Source organism: Phoxinus phoxinus, assembly GCF_949152265.1.
Source record: "Phoxinus phoxinus genome assembly, chromosome: 10".
Lineage (NCBI taxonomy): Eukaryota > Metazoa > Chordata > Actinopteri > Cypriniformes > Leuciscidae > Phoxinus > Phoxinus phoxinus.
This window is the reverse complement of record NC_136885.1, coordinates 17,912,282-17,930,605: the sequence shown is the minus strand read 5'-3', so window position 1 is coordinate 17,930,605 and position 18,324 is coordinate 17,912,282. Positions and strand designations below refer to the sequence as shown.

The 18,324-nt window shown below is 37.1% G+C and overlaps 1 protein-coding gene across 1 annotated transcript in view; it reads left to right on the top strand.

Annotated features, from left to right (window-relative positions):
- Positions 1-8,925: 8,925 nt before the first annotated feature.
- pou2f2b (POU class 2 homeobox 2b) overlaps positions 8,926-18,324 on the top strand; it is a gene marked incomplete at its 5' end in the record, with an annotated part of 43,825 nt that continues 34,426 nt past the window's right edge. The window contains one exon of the mRNA XM_079625051.1: positions 8,926-9,012. The remainder of the gene's footprint in view (positions 9,013-18,324) is intronic.

The following is an 18,324-nucleotide window of genomic DNA, read 5'->3' as shown; positions in this document are numbered from 1 at the left end:
TCTGTTTATAATATGTTTAACATTCCTTTTGGAATGTTATGGCCAAATTCCTCCAAGTATTGCTAATATTTTCTAGTTAATTTATGGTTTTAGTATATGAATAACGTTATGCACCTGTGATTAATTGTACTTTAGCGCCCATAATCACTGAATCTTTTTTTTTGTTAAACTGTTTAGCGATTAGAATATATTCATATATTGGACACAAAATATAGACTATACAATGTGTACAAACAGTGTATAGTTGTATCATGTATAATTGTATAGTATATGATGGTAATATACATAGTTTAAATGCTTACAGTTGTTAAGAGTGCTATATGCAACAATATTTAATTATTGTTAAATAATGTGTTCTATGCTTTTGCACCCCCTTGTGGATTTAAGGATCACAGGAAATTAACTGGGGCGCATCCTGTTTTTTTCTTCTTTTTTCTTGTTAGGATCTGCTTGCTGGAGTATATATATAGGGCCTACATTTCCTCCGTTTAAACGCTTGCTGACACAGATGGTTGGGATTTTTAATAATATCACACCAACACCAAGCAAAGAGGGTGAGCGGAGAGTGCCCATTGGATCCCAGCTGTGTCTCAAACAGGTTTTAGGCCATGTGGTTATAGTCTACACTTTGCTTTGTATAGTTTTACAATTTGCTTCAAAACGAACATCTACAAATGGTGGCTAATAGTATTTATGTACAGGCCAAGATGCTTTCTTTTGAAATATTAGTATTATTATTGTCACCTTATCCGTTAAGCCATGATCAAAACCTATTTTAGATTGGAACAGGGAAAAAAAGAGGATATTTAGGAGTGCCCATAGCACCCTCCACCCGACCCCATGGACAGAGCCAGTTAGGGCTCTGTCCGTGGTGCTGAAGAAATAAGGCATGCCTATCTCTATTGACATTAACTTTCTTTTTAAGGGAGCACAATGCATTAAACAGCTGAAAATGTACAAATTAATAAATAATTATACGGTGTAAATTAAACTGTAGGTCTGTCTACACTTATTGTGTTTTGGAGAGAGGCCTATTTTGAGCCTTCGCCGCGTTTTCTGTGCAATTATTAACTTCACCTGTAGATGGCAGCTATATTAGAGCTTAATCCTAGTCAAGCGTACGCAAAACATATAGCCTACTACTGATACATATAGGCCCTCTGAAGGAATATGACGTACAAGAGTGAAATAATTATTAATATCTGGCCTACACTCTTAAATTGTTTTGCTTCTCTCATTCTCGTACACACAAATACAAGTTTTGCTTGTTGTCAGCAAACAAGTTGTCATGGAAACCGCTAGAGATAGGGAGGGCAGAGACACATGAAGGATTTGCGCACGAACACACACCCTCCACCCGACCTCATCACCTTTCGCCCCTAATTTAAAATTCAGGCTCCTCACCCGATTCCTTTTCTGTTCCCCCCCACGAGAACACCCCCACCCACCCCAAATATCTGCCCTCTCTCCCGTTTTGCTGTGTCCGACTGTTTTTCGTGCCCGAGCAGCTCGCGCGTGTGACGGAGACCGACACGTTCATCGATGGAAACGCTGGTAATCTTGTGTAAACAAACTGACAGCTTTATTAAATTATTATCTTGCATATATATAACTTTTCCGTAGGCCTACTCCAACGGCATTTTTCTCGTTCTCTGTATTTTTTATTTAACTTGCCCTGACATATTTTTGTTTCTACTTTCTGATGTTTCTGTTAGTTAGCTATATTCCATTAAAACGATTCGCGCTAAAGTTGTCGTATCTTATTTTAAGCCGGAGAGAGGCGGAATTTAAGAGTTATTGCCTGTAATTATTTCTTGCTCTTGCTTTCCTTTGTATTGATTAGATAGAAATGAATTCATGGGACAGCCCTCTCTCGCTCTGCTTGTGTTTCTCTGCGTGTTCCTGCGAATCTCGGGTTGTGCACGCGCTGTTCTGCATGCTGTAATTGGCGCAGGGCGTCGCGGGAATATTCGATTTGGAAAAAACTGAGCTGGCGCTGTGAAATATGAATGCACTCGTGTTTTACAGTCCTGAACTCTAGCGGTGTTTATTTGTCGCGTGGTGATAAATGCACATCTTTCTGTCATGAATAAAGGAAAGCTTTCAGTAGCTATGCTTGCCATTACTGCTGTTTTTGTTTTAAAAAACACCTGTGTTTACCAAATACGACGTTATAGTAGCGATTATAACGAGAAGGGCGGAATATAAACCGTATGTCTGTGAAAAGGACAAAGATTTAGGCTATAATTGTTTTACAGTAACTGTTTTCGTCGCTAGAATGACACACGGTTTGGGTGTTGATGAATGATAATGTCTAATTGTAGGCCAAAATCCAAGGACTCATTTTGCAGTTTTGTGGCGAATGTTGACAAAGTCGTAGTTAAATGTTTCGAAACTATTCAAGCTTGAAAAGGGTTTTATTTTTGTCATGGTTTAAATCCTTCGGTAGCTATCAACATTTATTATTTTATTTCTGTAGCCTATAGGCCCAATTGTGCGCGCGAACTTCTGTTTTCTCTCTTGACTTGTGGAAAATCTGGACATATGTTTACTCCTTTGGGGAGCTTTAATCAATATGATCGATATTTGTTTGTCGGCGTATCCTTGTTAACGACGTTGTAATAACAGCATCACTCGGCCTCCGCACGGCCGTCAGTGTCCGCAGCCACACACGCCAAATCTCCGCTGAGGGGGAAATCAATGAGAACACTGAGTTAATTATGAGAAAATCAATTAAGAGGTGGAGATTTGGGCTTTAAAAGGGCGGCCAGCGCCAGTGCACAAGAAAAAGGGACTGAATGCACAAGCCTGTTCACAGATGTACTGCTCTTTTCGCTCTTCTCTTCTTCTAGGTGCGCGAGCGTGTGGGGATTTTCTCTATGGTTTATGACGTTGAACTAGTCGAATTTTTTTGTAATTCTGTAAGGCGACCCTACAACAGATTTACAATTCTGTAATGAGGATAATTTTCATTCAAAAGATCTTTTTAAGATGAAACCTGCACGTGTTGGTGACCGTGTGAGAAGCGCGCGGAGCTACATCAGGTCTCATTATATTCCCTTGCCTCAGTAAACAAAGTCCAGAGAAAAACAAACGTGTTTCGATGTGGACTATTTATTCACAGTGAACTTTTCTTTCTTTTTCTGTTTTTTATTTATTTATTTATTTATTTTAAATAGGTTTGTAGCGATGGACAGAAAGGTGGAGACGTTCTCTTCAGTTTAGACAGTGAAGATGGTCTATCAAATATTTGAACAGCCTGACTCTCTGTATGTGCTCTCACGTTTCATGGTTGATAAACAGGCACATGTTCTTTATTTGCTTCAGATTATTTGCTTCAGATTCAGACAAAGAAACACTGGTGTCATAGGCTATATCTCTGAAGATATACGAAGTCATTAAATCTTCAGGACTCATTGATGCCATCTTTGCGCTTTTGGGAGTTTCAATGCAGAAATCCTGAGAATCATGTTATGAAATATAAAATGTAGGCCTATAGCCTAGTATTTATATGATTTACTCATGCAATGTTCTAATGAAGATTTGAATACGCAGGTCTAGGCTACTAAACGGTATAGCAAAACACCACTGCATACTGATATTGTAGAAAGAGATGATAAACTGACAACGGATTTCACGTTATTCAAAGCAGCCTAATTTTTACATGGACTTACCCGGATTGGGTTTAGCCTATATCTATTAAAACAATTAACAAACGTGCTATTTGCCACGCATTCACTCGTTTTAGTTTTTTTATGATGGTAAGTTAAAATAATACAAATCAAGAAAATAATTCAGTCAGATATGCAGTGCATGCATATGAAAATATATCTGAGGCGAATAATGGTCTTCTCAACATAAGTAGCCTAGCCTAAAACACATTTCTACTTATCTCTGTACTGAGACGAAGTTCACTTGACTTCCCATAATTATTCAGAGGTATGCCTATTTTAAGTTGTGTTCTCAAATTGTTGTAGCCTAGATTGTTTGGCCAGTGTCCTATTTGAGTATGTAAATGTTATATTTGCATTTGCTTGCATTAATGACGATGATTATTGGATTGCTAGTACATAATATTGTCACGCGTTGTGTCATTGTGTAATCACAAACTTATACACCAGATATTTTTACATTTACTAAATTAAACTCGATTATAACTGAAATGCTGAGCATTAGATAGGCCCTATATAATACTAGTCTATTCTTGGTTTAGCATTTAAGATAATTAGCCTAATATAAAACGTAAATAAAGTGATGCATCGAATCAATTATTTTAAAAGCCTATAGGCCTAAATAAAATGATTTCAATTGAGCGCGTCTTCAAATACCAAAGTGCCAGACTTTCCCAAAGATGCACTAGAAATAATAGCCTACAATTTGAAATAAAGAAACTTGTTAATACGAAAACACGCTCTCAATATCTCAATCTCAATATCTCAATATCACATTTTTTAAAATTATATAATATATACAGTTATAACCTCTCATGAAAGTTTGCGCCGTTAATATAAACACTTATCAATCACAAGTCATCTGTTGTTGCTAATTAGAGATATTATAGACATTATATTCGTGGAATGACCAGAGAATAACAAACAAACAAAACTAATTTTTATATTAAAAGAGAGGTTTTAAATGTAGGCTACTAAAATAAAAATAAAACACAATGGAATTATTAACTGCTTAACTAAATATCTATCATTTCCCCAATCAATCAGATAATTTTATTTTGCCATCCAAGACTTATTAGCCTATCATCACGTATAGGCTACACATCGATTAACGCTTAAACGCTGTAGGCTATTAGGTTACTCTCGCGTCCTGTTTACATTATGAAGAGCAAACGTAGCCTATAATTATTTATTTATTTATTGTTTACTCTGTTTATTCTTCTATTAACCTACAATTATCATATTCCTTCGTGAGAGGAAGGTTGTATTTCGGGCATTGTATTTTGTTTTTCTCGTTTTTATTTTCTTTTTTAGAAAATCAATGATCAGACAGATCCTCAATATCGCTCAGTCTGTCAGAAGAACGTTTATGTGTCTTGTTGTTTATATCACTAATTTAGAATGCACACATTAGTAGGCTGTATATTTGTATTATTATTGTTATTATTCTTTCCTTCTTTTTTTCATCGCCCCGCAGATATTCAGTGTCCGGTATCAATCTTGGGGTTTTTCATAAGCAGCTGTCAGCGTAACTCACGACCCCGCGGGTCAAAGGCCAAACGACCACCGGTGCAATTAAAACGGACAGAGATGGAGCATTATGGCCCCATCCAATTTTCCTCTAACAAAAGAACAAAACTCCTGGCAGTTTATTTCAGAAATATGATGTTATCAAAAGCATATGACCATATCCTAATACTGCTGTAAATGAGACATAGCCTACTGTATGCCGAAATATAAAGTATTTATTATAAGCCTATAAATAAATAAAAATTGGTCTTGGTACTCAGTTTTGCTTTCTGAAAATTAAACTTATTCTACTATTATTCAGTATTCAGTATATTCAGGATCTCTTTATTTTCTTTATCAATTCTTCAGATATTGATTTGCAGAAGGCAGAATAAGTTCATGCTTATTTTTCAGAAAATAGTTGTTGGCGTGGTGCATCATTTATATAATATAAATTAAGGCATTTTTGATAAGTTGCGTGGAAGTTTTTCGTTTAAAAAAATTATTTATTCTATTTAGAAGGCATAAATCAGAAATTATTGTCCTTTCCACATGCGCAGCTGTAAAATCCACCCGGCGAAACCTCAATATCAGCAAGTAATAAATTGTGGCGGTTGCTGTGACCTTTGCAATTGTGGCTTTTGCTCCTGGTTTGAATGTGTGGCCGGTCTGTTTGCAGCTCTATTTTGTTGCTGCTATGTGGCTGTTGAAAGAATCAAGATGACCACAATAATACACAGAGGGACACGCGCGCCGTTTACGAATGCGCGCGTGTGTTTAGAACCCAATGAGACGATGGGGTCAGAGTTCAAATTCAGCCCCAGACGGACGACCTTGCCCTTATGAATGACCCCGGGGTCATACTAGGATGGGGGAAGGATTTGAAGCGATATAGAAAATGATTTGAAGGGTAAAACAGAGAAAGCAGTCGCAAAGGGTAAAAGGATAAATACAGAGGTGGATATCAAACATACATATTTTTCGTCCCACTTCCAAATGGATTCTCCATTTGCTTCAGTCACACAAACACAAAAGAAAAAGTTAACCTTTGACCTTTATCTTCACCCCAGCTCCACTGTGTTCCTCTATCCCCAGCTGCTAAATGAACTCTTCTGTATCTCAGTACGCATTCACACACACTTCCTCTATAACCTTGAGGTTTAAACACCTGCAGTTGCCTTGTTCAGCATCTCAGGTTCTGGGGGTTAGTAAAGAACCAGGGCTGATGGCCACTCTAAAAGCCCCATCAGGGTACTGGTTTGGAGGCCATGCAGGGGGCTGATGAAATGGGTGCAGTTTCACACATGACCTGTGCCTGGCAGCAGAGAGCTGGCTGTCTGGCTCATTTAGTTTAGCTACTCATCTTAGCCAATGACCAGGGGAGGATACAGGAGCGGGAGGGAGGACGCAAGCTACCCTGAGGGTGAGGAAAATTACATGAAAAAGCTCGCAAAAATGTCTGTTTGTTCCTTTGTGCTCAGTTAAAGCTTATTGCAGCGCTCACATTATTCTCTATCACGAAAGTGCTTTTGTTTTTAAACGTACTTTCTAATATCTCGTTTCTCGTCTAAATTCCCCAGATTAGGCTACTCAAAGAAGATGTTTTGTATTTCTAAAATCGTTTGGACACGGTTCCGAACACTTTTGAGCTTTTTTTCTTTTTCTCGCCTCTCCCTTTTTCTGTGTCTGAACGTCCCTGTCCTGTAACCCATTTAAACAATTACTCCCATCTCTCCTCGCGGGCCAGATCCAGAGTTGTACCTGTGTGTTCTCTCGTTGAAGGAGAACAGCAGGTTTGGCTGACGTTCCCTTTATCTGGCCTGTGCTACTCAGTCAGTCGGCCTTTACCAGATGGGGTGTTTAGTGGGCATTTTCTGCATGTAATGGGAGTATTAAGGGAACATTTCCTTTATAGCTCTGGGTGTTTTCAGTTTTTTTTTTTTCTTAAATCTGGGTACCTGGTATTGAAATTAATTTTTCTGTGATGGTTTATAGATATTTTGCCTCGCATTGAGTTTTGGTTATGGATAAACAAAACTCTCTCTCTTTACGAGTTTTAAATTAAAATCACAACAGTGTTTTATTTGATTTGTGATTTGTTTGGTATTTGGATAACAATAGCTTAGATGAGAATGAATTCAGCCTAATTCTTATTTTTGATTTTTGCACTAAATCTGAAACAAACAGAAGTAATTATAATGTTGGTATATTGCAATGGGACTAAAAGCTTTAAATAAAATGTAATGTTTAGAATAAAAAAAGTATGATTAAACAATCATGGAAATGCACTGTATCACTGTAAAAAAAAAAGTTACGAGAACATATGTTTTTACATTGCTGTAACTCATCAAAATATATTAAGCAGTTTTCAGCTTTAATGTAATTTAAGTTGAAATGACTTAAACATCCAAGTTGATTGAACTTGTAACACATAAGACATACTTTTTTTTCAGTACACAATTTTTGTTTATTTAATCATGTTTGCCCTATCATTGAGTTACATTAAAGTTAAATTACCCATTGTGACTGAAGCAGTCAATATGGACTTATTCATTGAAAAAAAAAAAATTAGATCAAATTACCTCTAATCTTTTGTCATTTCTGTATGAGACATTGTCTGTTTTTTAGATGATATCTCATGCTCAATGTTACTTTTGAGGGGAGAATGAGATTTTTTGGGTAAATATTTTCTCCTTGCTTATTTTTTCCCTCCAGCACAAGTCCAGATATTCTGGGTCATTCATTTGTTACAAGGAAGAAAATGACCAAGAAAACAAAACAAACATAAGAAAAGTGCAGTGTGAAAGGGTGTGAGGGATGAAGAAAGAGGGAGAGAGCAAAAGAAGACAGAACAGCTCTGAAAACAAGGCTCTCAGAAAGGGATGAAAGGGACTGGATGCAGACGCTTATTTGAGAAAAATGATCTCTGGAAGCTTCCCCACAGCCCCAAATGCCTTCATTTTTTTCATCTCTCTCTCTCTAAACCACATTAATACGAGCATTTTCAAGGGTTTGCTCCATTTATTTTTTTCTTTGTATGGAGAAAACCTTTTTGCATCCCTTTGCAGAGATTAGAAAATTGAAAATGCCATTTAAATAGGCTACCAACCACAGAACAAACTCTTCTGAGAACAGAGAGGTAGAGAAATGGACAAAACGGAGAGCAAGAGTATAGGAGACCATGCGTGTGTTCCATCACAATATATTTTCCATTTACAATTATCATCAGTGCAAATTAACAGCAGTTTTGATGAGAAATCATCGCAATTCAGTGTCAATAAGGTTCCTTTAGTGAGTGAAAATCTTCTGCCTGTGAGTGTTATTGATACAAAATGTGTTATCAAATTATTTTCAACCTAAGAGTGGATCCGGCAATTGGTCAATTTAATGTGTCATTCTGGTGTCGTTCGCTTTAAGTTATTTTTTAGCTGTATAAACAGCTCATTGTGCTGCTTCATATTGAAAACTGCTATTTCTTAAAGGGGTGGTAAAATGCCCTATTCACAAGATGTAAAATAAATATCTGATGTCCCCAGTGTGTGTGTGTGAAGTTTTAGCACAAAATACCCCACAGATATTTTTATATAGCATGTTAAATTGTCACTTTTTGAGTGTTTGCAAAAACGCACCGTTTTGTGTCTGGCCCTTTAAATCCAAATGAGCAGCACAGAGGGCGGGGTTTCAAGAGCTCATGTGTGTTACCAGCTGCGCTTTACCTCACGCAGACACACACTAAAATGACAAACTGTTCTGTTAAAATGGAGTCAGACAAAGATGGAGAGACTCAAGAAGAAGTGACAACATGTAGAATGCAACAGGACGTCTCTGAATGGTTAGTTGATGAATTTATGTTCCTTATGTGGAGTTAACTATCTTCAATTAGGATATTCTGTCATGGTAATCTATAAATCGCTCGTATAGGAACTGTTGTGAGGTGCACACAGTGACTTTCTATTGCATGTGAAAAGATGGATGATAAAGTTTGAGCTGACTCACAAATGTACTCTTATACAACAACTCTTCCTCTTCTCAACATGGACTGCGTGTTCCCGGGGGCGGGTTGTAACTTTGCAGATGTTGTTTATGATCAAACAGCAACATTACACACTAACTAAAGTTAGAAAAGTGAAATCATACTCAACCACCCCTTTAACATATTGTTTTAATGTGTTTTCTTAGTTATATAAACACAGTGGTTTTTCCGTTTACTGCACTGTGATATTCTTCTCGTTATTTCCCTATAGCGGCTAATTAATTCGAAGTCTCGCAAATTCACAGAAAACAGTTTACTTCTGCTTTGAAAAATAATGCTGATATGTGAGATATGTAACTTTATATTTAAAAAAGCAGATAATTAATTATTCCATTTTTCTTGTATTACTTTTTATTTCGATGAGTTGTTCGTACTGTAACTGTTAAATCTGGTTGTAAGATGGAGGAAGAAATACAACCCAATTCTTCCAAACACTGCTTGCAAATGAATAAGTAGTTTTACACAAATCAAAATGGAACAGTCTAAATCTCAGTGGAGGATATTGCATGCTGTGCTGGATTGTAAGAGTTTTTGCCAAAGTCTTAGTTATTTTGCAGCACTTTAACAAGATGGTCATTTCCTGCCAGCCCAAATCAGCATGCTACAATTTTTTTTAAATTCCTTTTTGAAGTGTATTAAATGTGCAAATATGTTGCAAATATTATATAGGCCTATTGCTTTTTGTGAAAGCTCTTTTTGTTCCTTACCTTGCACCAAAATCCTCTTCTATGTCACAGAAACTGGGTAATTCCATACTTTCACAAGGTTCTTTTGGAGAAATGGCCCTTCTGCCATCTTCCCTTACAAGCCATTGATAGGCAGGGCTCTTCAACTTTATTCTCAGCTATTAGACTCTGTAGCTCCTTCACAGTGATCGCTGACTTCTTTTCAAAATCTCCTCCGTGTTTGTGCAGAGAGGTTTAAAGGACAATAAAGACAGTTTTATGGTGATTTGAAGTAGCTTACAATTCATTTGAACTAAGCTAACTGTAGTCACTGGGACATCCCAAACCTGGATTTTTTTGTTGTTGTAACCTTGGTCTTAAAGTTCACCCAAAAATAAGTCATCATTTGTCACCCCCTTTTGCTCCAAACCCCAATATTTCGGTCTGTTCCATTCACAAAGTTATTGTAGGGCTTCAGAAGACTTGAAGTCATATAAGTATACTCCTTTGTATACATCCCTCCAAGTATACACTTGCACATGTGCTGTTGGACGCGTACCGTCTGTGGAGTCACAAAAATTAGGCTACGTGCGGACGGGGTGTGTGTGGACATCCGCAAACCCTCCTGATTACGAAAATTACGCCACGCGGACGGCTGAAATACTTTGGGGTTAATAGTGCTGACCATTCACTTTCACTGTGTAGAAATGAGAAGCCAGGACATTCTTCAAAATATCTTCTGTTGTGTTTCACATAAGAAAGTCACACAGGTTTGGAACGTTTAATATTAACAGAATTTTCGCTTTTGGATGCACTATCCCTTTCATTTTTTAGCTGTCCTTCAGAACCAGAATGATTGTTCTTAAGATTTGTATCTAGAACATGTAGTAAATATATTAATGAACACAAGAATAAGTATGTCATTTCATTTTGTTTTTAGTTTTTGTTTTAGAAACAGTGAGAACTGTATTTAAATGTCACATATAGTGTTGTAAAAGCCTTGAATACGTTATTCAATACTTTATTCAAACGCTCACCACAGAGGGATGTGCGGTTGACAACAAGGAAATTAGCTTTAACTGACATCAGTCCCACAAGTGTTTGTTTGGACGTGCATACTCTTGTTTGCACATCTTCTCAATCAATAGGTTAATTGCAGCTTTGTCAGTGTGTGTGAGTATGTGATTAGTTGTATGTTCAGCAATTGACAAGCTGTGGGATTTTTTTATTTATTATTGATTGCCTTCAACAATGAACAAGACAAGAGAGAGAGAGACTGTGGGTGGTATTGATTGATTGACCCTAAATTAGCCCCTTCTTTCCATCCTCCTCCCTCAGTCAAAGTACAGAGTCATTCAGGACAGACTCCATCAACACACTGTAACAACGTAGATTAAGTAGAGATTTTGTCTAGAATGGCAAAAGCTCATTAGCATTTTGCAAAGAAATCACTGACATATCATATAAAACATGAGTCAACGACTATAACTGCAAAACATAGTTTGTTATTTAATTGAATAATTGGGCCTAAGTCTTTCCAGTCATATTTTTTCTGCTCTTTGTCTCTCACTCGTGCTTTCTCTCTCTCTCTCTCTCTCTCTCTCTCTCTGTAAGCCCCCTCATTCCCCTCGTTAAACATTTCTTCACCTCTTAATTGTTTTGACGGACGCAACTGTCATCCTCATTAGAGCTCATTGATTTCCTGGTTGTTAGAGCATTGATTTTTGAAACTTCCCATTGATCCCGGGCTTAAATCTCTCTATCCCTTATGTGGCCTGTTTATCCACACACAACAGAGTCTACGGCACTGAAATGGAAGTGATGAGTCAATAGAGATGGACAGATAAATAGATAAACAGAGAATTTATAGAATAATCAACATCTGCCAGCTCACAGGATCCCAGAGAAGGAATGAGAAATAGTCAGCGAGATGGAAAGGAAGGTGATGGGATATCTATATAAAGAAAAAGAACTTGCTTTTTCTCTTTATTTTCTGAGTGATTGGACACAGCTGAGGGTGACCACTGATGAAAAGGCTGAGAGACCTTTCCTGACCAAATGTGAGTGTGTGGCCTGTGTCTCCTCTGAAACAGTGTGTATTCATGGGGAATAGAACTGATCTTGTCCATTTGCTGTGATGTGCTCACAGCGGAATGAGAGAATCACACATTTCTTTTCCCCGTCATCAGGATTTTCATCTCGTTTGGAATGAGAATGTTTTTGGGGGGGTTAATGCAATTGATTCCTACTTTTTCTTTCCTTTTCCACACATAAGCAGTTCAATGTCCCATCCCCGATTGCTTGGATTGTCATGCGTCACCACTCCTCTCTGTTTCTTTCTTCATCGTCTTGATAAGCTGATTTCTGTGCCAAATTCAAATGCCCTTTACATACAGTCTCTGGTCTGTTTGAATTTTCATTATCACCCTCATAATCAATTATGCATCTATTATTATGTGAATAAAAGCTTAAATTCAATCTGTTCAGCATAAAAAGCGATCGTGCCTCTTCAGAAAATTCTGACTAAACCGCTTAATTCATATGGATTAGTTTTACGATCTCTTTATGAACAGTTTGAAGCATCAAAGTGGTAGTTGCGTAGGCTGTCAATGGAGGGACATATCTTTCAGATTTCATGAACAATATCTTTATTTGTGTTACGAAGATAAACAAAAGTCTTTCGGGTTTGAAACGACATGAGTTTGAGAAATTAATGACAGAATTTTCTTTTTTTGGGTGAATAATACCTTTAATAATGTTGTTTGTTTTACCGTATCAGTTCAAATGTCAGATTCTGAAAATGCCTCAAAATCAATAATTAATTCAAGAAATAAATTCTTGAAAATATAACCTTAAGTAATTTTCCACAATTTAAATGTTATTTTATAAATACTTTATAAATGTTATACTAAGAAATGTTATTATTAATATTAATATATTTCTTTAATTATTAGGCCTATTTCTTTGATAAAATAATATTTTTCTATTTCAGAGTTAATAACACAAACATTTGTCATTTCAAATCCTTTCAAATCAAAGTATCAAACTATTAGATATTTGATTTTGTATGACACGACCGAGTTCCGATTATAAAATATCATGTGGTGCTATTATAGAGATATTTATGGATTAATAGAACGTAATAGCTGTTCAGAAATTATTTTTACCTGGAAAATATATTTAAAACCCTGTTTTAATTACTTTTTACTCTGGCTACACAGCACATCTTTTTAAATGTGTATCTAACTTGAAACCTTTTTTAAAAAATTGTGTAAATTGTGTAACATCCCCCCCCCCCCCCCCCCCCCAAAAAAAAAACCATTTAAAACCAACATAAATACATTATCACATTTCTAAGAACTCAGTATTTTTTTTATAAAGATTTTCTACTTTTCTTTGTCATGGCTTTTACTTGTATACAATTTCATGTATTTGTTCATTTATGTATTTATTTCTATATTCTTTTCTGTTTTTTTCCTCCATGGCTGGTTCTCCAATGTGGCCATATTCCCATTCGCTTCTGCTGACCAATGAGTTAGCAGCACCTGCTGTGTCCTAGAGAGAGAAAGAGAGCGAGGGAGGAAGAGAGAAAGAGGAAATCGATAGGAGAAGTGATGAGGAAGGGAGGTGTAGATTAACGTCTGAAGGCCTTGGGTCTGGGGGGGGGTTCGCGGGGGGCTGCCTTAGGACTTAGCCATGAGGCTGTAGCTCTCCTCAGTAAATCTCTATACGCCACAGGAGCTAAAACACCCCTAAATTATATATCCGCTGAAAAACATTAAAGTGATGCAGTCAAAAGTAAAAAGAAATGAGGAAATCAAATTTAGTGCCACAGTCCTGACCAATATACCAACATTTCCTTCAAGTGACTGTTGCAAAATGCTTCTTGTATTGCAACCCCACCAAGAATCGCTGGTTGTCGAAGGAGAATATTGCGGTTGCACGTTCACACACGAGCTCTGCAGCACTGCGGAGGATAATAAATATAGCTAATAAATATCATTATTTTTGGACCAATCTCCCACAATAAAGGAAGAGCAGTGAGGGATGGCACCGGGGACTGGCTGGGATATTGGCAATATATCAGCATTGATTATTGAGAGTACTGACAGAGACAGAGAAGGAGAAAAGGGGAGAGGGAGTTCATAAAAACTAATAAAAGAGACAACGAGTGAGGAAGGAACAGAGGCTTTAGATGGATCTGCCTTTCTGCTGTAAAATAAAAAACGCAAAAAGTGTGTGTATGTGTGGATGACTGTCCATCTGTTTAGATGTACAAGACATAAATGTGTATGTTCACTTATAAAAACACTAAAATTGGTGCTGGAAATGTGATAATGCTCTAAATAGGCATCGCAGAGAATCTTTAAGACGTCAACTCTTTCTGAGCTCTTTGAAATGTGTCTGTATGCATGACGGATCATGTAGCAGAGACATATTATTGATTAGACTTCCATTTTGTTGATAAAAGCGAATCTAATCTGACTTGCTCATCTGTCAACGTGGCATCATTGTTTAGCAACAGCAATCACAAACCCACAAGCACACATATAAAACTGCTTATTCGTACATTCTCCCAGCCTGCTCTTTTCCTCCATTAAATTAATCATACTTTCCACTCTGCTATATGTCTCTGTCTGGATAATGTGTGTTATAGCCTAAGAGAATTTATTATTTCCTGTGCGCATAAGCATGGAATATTTCTGCAGTTGTCAAGACGTGACAGTTTAATCATCAATAACAAACGCAGCAGCATTAATCATGCATGCGTTTCATTCCACGCTCGTGTGGAGTCATTTGAAGATCTGCGTGCTAAAGCTGTCACCGCTCTTTGGTAGACAGGCAATTGCAAGCAGCAAACTGTGTTTTAAGGATTCTTGTGATCTCATCTAAATAATGAATTGCAGTTGAAGCAATGAGCAAAATGACAGGCAACCGTTTTGTCAATTTTCTTAGCACTGTGTGGAAAATTCACAAGCGATGTTGTTTTTAGTTGTCAATCAAGTTTTTCTTCATTGGGTTTTTGATAAATTTACATTTGTTCAGGATTTCGTTTGGATTTGTTATGGGTATGCATATGATAACTCGATAACATGAAGTCATAAGTTGTATGTGTGTTATATACGCTTAAAACAAAGCTTCCAAGGTTTTCACAGCAATGCTATAGAAGAACCATTTTTGTGCTGTTAATGACCCTTTTAGAGAACCGTTGTTTTCTTAGTTTGAAGAACATTTTAATATTCTAAAGAACCCCTTTCCACTAAAGACTATAACCTTTTGTGCAATGGAAAGATTCCATAGATTTTAATGGTTCTTCATGGAAGCGGATACACACTAAAGATATAAATATATATATAAGTATCAGTGCTTTTTACATTGAAAGTCAATGTGGCTCCAGTGTTGTTTTGGACCCCATGAAAGAAAGAAAGAAAGAAAGAAAGAAAGAAAGAAAGAAAGAAAGAAAGAAAGAAAGAAAGAAAGAAAGAAAGAAAGAAAGAAAGAAAGAAAGAAAGAAAGAAAGAAAGAAAGAAAGAAAAAGATTCATACATGTTCTGAACAACACGAGGGTGAGTAAAATATTACAGATTTTGGGTGAACAGAGAAAATGAATTGACATTTTGCAAGCATATCACATTCACATTTTGGTCTGTGGTGATTCACTTGTGTAAATTCACTCTTGTGCTGTACTGAACATGTACTGTATGTCAAGTCAAGCCCAGTCACCTTTATTTATATAGTGCTTTTACACAATACAGATAGTTTCAAAGCAGTTTGAGTTGATACACTTGTTCAGCTGAAGTCAGTTCAGTGTTGATTCAGTACCGTTGTAAAGATCATCAATTATTAGTTCATTTCGTCTATAAAGCAGTTCTGCAAAAAATAATGTCATTGTTCAACTCAGTTCAGTTCTCATTCAACAGTGTCAGTTCACCAGATCAACAATATTGTTGAATATTAAGTGTCCCCAACTAAGCGAGCCAGAGGAACCCAAACTGGTGTCAGAATGGAGAAACAGAACCTTGGGAGAAACCAGGCTCAGTCACTGGGCCAGTTCTCCTCTGGTGTATGTGAATGAGAAACAGCTTTTCTTTCCTATTACTCCAGGAAGACACATAAACAATAGCTAGGTATGTTTGGATGAGGAGAGCACAGCTATAGGAAGGAGGTGTTAGCTCCCTATCCTTCCAACACCATCTTATTTTCCTCTCCCTCAATTTCGCACTCTCTCTTTCCCTCCAGCCCCTCTCTCCTTCTCTTAGATGCGCACAACCACACTATATTCTACAAGAAATAATTGCTTTTGTCTGAAAGGAGCACTGGAGGGAGGGGCCCGAGCGCCCCGTTACCTCAGCGCGTCGAGGGGGTATGCGAGGGACAACCGGTCGCTCCTTTTCATCTCTTTCACTTGACCTGCGGATGTCATCTGTCAATAGCGAGATTCAAGAGATGGAAAGGGACAATGAAACACATCCTTCTATTGAACAAAATAAGGACGGAAAGCGGTTTGTTGCAGACGTAGAGACCTCCCAAAAATGATCACAACATGGTCTTCAACAAGACGAGTAATTGTATCACTTTTATTAGCAATGCAAAACAACACAATGTCTACGTCTTGTGGCAAGTAGATTCCAAAATGCATCATTTGTGTTTTGGTTTACATCTCGGTCCTTGCCAAGACTTCTGAGCCTGAGCTCAGAGAGAGTTTTGCTGCCTAGTGGAATCGATTTACTCCTATCGACTGGAGTGTTTAGCGTATAGATTTTTCTATTTAAAAATCTATATTGACAATAATCTTGTGTGTAAGTGCGCCGCAGCATGGTTTGTAATTGACAGGGCGTGATGAATTGGTGGTAGGAGAGAGAAGCAGCGCCGCTCGCTGATTAAGGCCCCCGGGAGGTTTGCTGGCATGTCGAGATTTCCTAGCAGTGTTTCCCAACCCTGGTCCTGCAGGGAGGCCTCCCCAACTGTACACTTTCTGGATGTCTCCCTCATCTGACACACCTGTTTCAGTATATAATGAGTATAATGAGGAATGTGTGCTGTTGGGGTGCACAGGAACCGAGCTGAGAAACATAAAACACTGGCTCCCCTAAGATCAGCCAGTTTCGCTTCTGCTGTTGTTCTGTATCATATTGGTAAACAATGTTTATTGGAAAAACATATAACTATGGGGCTTTAAGGGAAATTAAGGGAATCTTAGGTGTGTCCAAAAACAAATACTGCATTTCTGCATATTCTGATAATAATCAGAATTTGGTTGATTTGTAGTTGTCAGTAATAAGCCAATATTACAGTTTATAGAAATCTGAACACATCAGCTCACATATGGCTTTATTAATCAGACAGTGAACTTTCATTCAGAATTGTAGGCCTGCATGTTCATACTAAATTATATAATAGGGGTTCAATCAACCTGAATTTACCCTATTTGAATTTACCCTATTAAATACATTGAAGAAACACTTTTTTATTAGCAACTTTTTTAAAAATCATGACCTAAATTGCCATTGTTTGTGCTCTTGTTTGAATTAATCATGAATGAATGACAGTTAATGAGCTGATGTTAACACTTTATTTTACAGTGTCATTGTTACGTTACATTTAGTAACTATTAATAACTATAAATTATGCATAATTAGTGTAATTAACCCTCAAACAAACCCTCATCCTAACACTAACCCTATAGTAACATGTAGTTCATTATTATTACTCAGTACTTAAAGTATAATTACACTGTAATACTGACACCTTAAAATAAAGTAACCGATTAAAAAGGTAGTTAACCCAAAAACTCTGTCATCATTTATTCACTCTGATGTAATTCCAAACCTGTATGATTTTCATATAGCCTATGTGGAGCCCAAAAGAAGATATTGGATTTTTTTTTTTTTTTTTTTTTTTTGTCCATAGAATGAATGTTAGACTCCAGCGTTGTTTGAACTCATTTATGTTTTGCAGAACTAAGAAATGCATTTTAATTTTTGAGTAAACTTGTTTAGTTTATTGTCCAAAATTACTCAAATATATGGCATGAATTAGTATTTTCAAAAGAGAGGTCAAGACAACTGTTCGTTTATTCAAAATATTAACATGGAACTTAATCTGAAAATGGTGTGCATGCATGCAAACGTGGTCACTGATGGGTTGCCTTTCTTTTTTGTATTTAATATGTTAAATCTGGGTTTGCTGTATTAATGAGCACTGTTCTGTTGTTTACTCTTTGGTGAATTAGTATTATTGGAGAGAGATGTTTGTAGCTCGTATCAGTCCATGTGTGATTTTACCTTTCAGCGAGGCAAGCACAGGGGTACGGAACTGTTAGAGAGAGAGAGAGAGAAAGAGAGAGAGAGAGAGAGAGAGAGAGAGAGAGAGAGAGAGAGAGAGAGAGAGAGAGAGAGAGAGAGAGAGAGATAGGGGGGGGGGGAGTGGGGGTGGGGTGGTGGTG